Genomic DNA, 3,471 nt, shown 5'->3' on the forward strand with positions numbered 1-3,471 from the left:
CAATATTCTCTCATGCCCAGGGGAATTCCCCACCCCGTCTCTTTTTACAAATATGGACTATCTTTTTTGGCGGTTACCCAAGGAACTAGATTTGAATATGAATCTCAGACAAATGAGTCTATGAATCGTGGATCTCTACATATTGCAGAGAACTATTTTCCCCATGGTGTCGACAAGTGTTACATTGATGGTGCATGGAAGGAACAAGATCCTTACACGGGTCAAGGATGGGTCTACAGAGAAGATGGATCCAGTGATACTATGATGGGTGCAATGTCTATTCGCAGGAGTCTATCACCTTTACATGCTGAATGTGAAGCTTTGATATGGGCGATGGAGTGCATGAAGACCCTACAAATCTCAGAGGTGGTGTTTGCAACGGACTGCTCTCAATTGGTGAAGATGGTGTCCACACCGACAGAATGGCCAGCGTTCACTACACATATAGATGGGTTTCTGTGATGTAAGGAATTCTTTCTCAACTTCACTATCCGACATATTCCAAGGGCACAAAATACTCTGGCGGACAAGCTGGCACGAGGTGCTAGAACTTCTCTATCTGCTATGGTTTATGTTGATTCAGTTCCCCCGAAGTGGCTCTCGGATCAGGGATCTTTTTAGGTTCTTAGCCTTTTGTTGTTAAAAAAAAAAAACAACGGCAACGAGAACAAAGAGGGTGATGAGAACAAAATAACATAAGAGAATCTTTTAGGTTTTTTAATAGAACCTCTCTCTTTATGTTTGTTTTGTTTTGTTTTGTGTTGTTTGATTAGCATTTCATTTAAAAAACATTTGTCTAATAAGAGGAGAAATAATGTCATGACAATGTTTGTTGCTTTTATTTATGAGTCAAACGATGTTTTTGGTTTTCTGAAGAAGAGATTTTTTCTTCATTTTTCTTTTTATCTTCGAGATTTTGGGGTTTGTAACTTTCTCTTCCTTTAAAAATCTTCTTTCTAAATATCTTTTTTTCTTTTTTTTTAATTGCTATTTGAATCTTTATTTTGATTTGTTTTTCAATAAAGGCGAAAATTATGCCAGCGAGGACAAAAAAATAATAATGAGATAAGTCTTGTGAGGATTCCACTAGTATAGGTAGCAGAACTTATTCATTACATGCATAGGAATTGAACATCAAATGAGTTTGAGAACTTTTACTTCAAATACAATCCCTGAAAATGTACCAATGGCATTCCCAAATATTCCAACAACAATTACAGGGACTATCTTATATATATATATTCTAATCTATTAATTTAGTGTCTTATTTAAAATTTATCTTGGCATGTTTTAAATTTTGACCTATTAAAAATGTTGCGACTAAATATAATTAAATCATTTAAGATGCGGACCAACCTAAAATAACTCAATCTAATTAAGATAGTATTTGAAACTAAAAATTTACCGCCTAAACACTACAGGAAATAAGGGTAGTAATAGCAGACGAAAAACGCTATGAATCCTGTATAATAGCGCTTCCTTGTCCGTTCTGACAACGCCCGTTATAATAGGTCCGACACTTTTAATAGCGGTTTTTTTGTATGCTATAGTTAACTATACAACGATAGCGTTAGTTTGTATGCAATTGTTAATATTTATAATAATGTGATACAAATGTTATTAAAACTCATTTATTTGATTTTTCCAATAGTAAAGATAGCAAATTTTTCGTGTTATTTATTAGTTTTTTATTTATTTGAAAATTTATTAATAATAATTACGAATTGATTTTTTTAAATATAATATTTCTTTCGAATATTTGTAATTAAATAATTAATCATATTATAAAAACTAAAAAAAAACTGTTTACAAAACCATAAAACATATCCTTGTTTACCTAAACCATCAAAACCTAACAAACATAGTATCAATCTACCATTAATAATCCTTCACAATCATCCCTAATATTTCTGCTCTTCCACCACCATCAACCTTCTCATCTATCTCTCTTTTCTAGCTTCTGAACCAACTCCATCTCCTCTCTTCCATCTTGCTCGACTCCAACTCCATCTAAGATCCACGCCTCTAACTGCAGGTCAAAAAGCACAAATCTTCTCAGGCCAATATCAAACTCAGGTCAAAAAAATGCAGTAAGCATGGATTCAACCTAAAAAATCTCACCCTGTCAAGGAAGTGTTAAACACCAATTCAGCAACACAGGTTCCAGGAGCACCAAGGGACTTAGCCTCTAGCTCTCCATGAAGCTACCACCACAGAAAAATAAGAAACATAAGCCATTCATACGACAACTCAAAATTCAAAACAATGGAACACAACTCATGTCAGATTCATTAGTACCTTTGCCTTTATCGACCTGAAAGATATCTTCTGGCTCCTCGGCTTCTGTCAAATGTCCTGAACACACACACACAAAAGAAAAACAAAGATTGCTTATTAAAATTCAACACTGGAGAAATTATTTAGATCACCTGCACTTGAGAAAGCAGTAATGACAGTGGAATCAACACTTAGCTCACCATGAGAATCCAAAGACCGAGGAAGAAAGAAGAGGCCAACAAGAAAGAGAGCAGAGATGCCTAATCCGAGTCCGATTAATAACCTGATCTTCATCATGCTGGCGGCGAGCTTGAAACCAGACTTCTCCGATACATCTCCATTTTCTTCTCCTTAAGAAAACCAGTCAGGTCTTGTCTCATTTCAACGAAAGTATAAGACAAATGAACCAACTTTATAACCAGGTTTTTCATCAGGCTGTTGAGATCGAGAAGTTCAGCAAAAGAGAAACATCAATCGAGTCAGTTTTGAGGCAAATCCAAGTCTTGCCTTTGCGAAGAACTTAGAGACAAATCCAAAAATGAAACTATGAGAGGGAAGTTGAACAGCTTTGTGTATTGGCGGAACTAGATCTCGGCGTCATCGGTAGAGATAAAATCGAGGCTTGAGGAAGATAACAGGGCCGTGGACACGAAATCGAGGCTTCAAAATCGGTGGGAAAGATGAGAGCAGAGAAGATGAAAAGAAGAAACAAAAAAAGAAAAAAAGAAGAAGAATGAATCTGTCTGGAGAGAGAGAGGGAGCCTGTGAGGAGAAAAAAAAAGATTAAATCTCAGCCTTTGATTTATTATAATCCAACGGCTTAGAAGATGATCCGTGTATATAGATCTAATTGGGCAAGAGAGCTTTGTCTTTCTTTTTTATTTTTTTGTGTCTTGTATTTCATTATTTGATGATTTTTTTTGTATTTCCATTTTTTAAATTAATGTTTTATTCAAAATTTATATTTTGTAGTTTATAATTCAAATTTTAAGTTTTAAATTTTTGAAATTGGGTATAAATTTGAGTGTAAAGCTAGTTTAAAGATTTAAGATCTAAGAAGAGAATATTAGATTTGAAGTTTAGTTTATGAATTTAAACATATGATATTTAGAGTTATGATAAGATTTGAGATTATTGTTTGAAAATAATAATATGATAGTTTGTATTAAGATTTGGATGTAGAGTTTACGGTTT

The 3,471-nt window shown here is 34.1% G+C and overlaps 1 long non-coding RNA gene across 1 annotated transcript; it reads right to left on the reverse strand.

Annotated features, from left to right (window-relative positions):
* Positions 1–1,954: 1,954 nt before the first annotated feature.
* On the reverse strand, positions 1,955–3,019 carry LOC106315827. Its single transcript, XR_001264659.1, has 4 exons — positions 2,478–3,019; positions 2,299–2,355; positions 2,122–2,204; positions 1,955–2,029 (listed from the first exon to the last, which is right to left on the reverse strand). It is a non-coding gene; the product is annotated as an uncharacterized LOC106315827 (long non-coding RNA).
* Positions 3,020–3,471: the final 452 nt, after the last annotated feature.

The sequence above is a fragment of the Brassica oleracea genome, chromosome C9, assembly GCF_000695525.1.
Source record: "Brassica oleracea var. oleracea cultivar TO1000 chromosome C9, BOL, whole genome shotgun sequence".
In the NCBI taxonomy this organism is placed as follows: Eukaryota; Viridiplantae; Streptophyta; class Magnoliopsida; order Brassicales; family Brassicaceae; genus Brassica; species Brassica oleracea.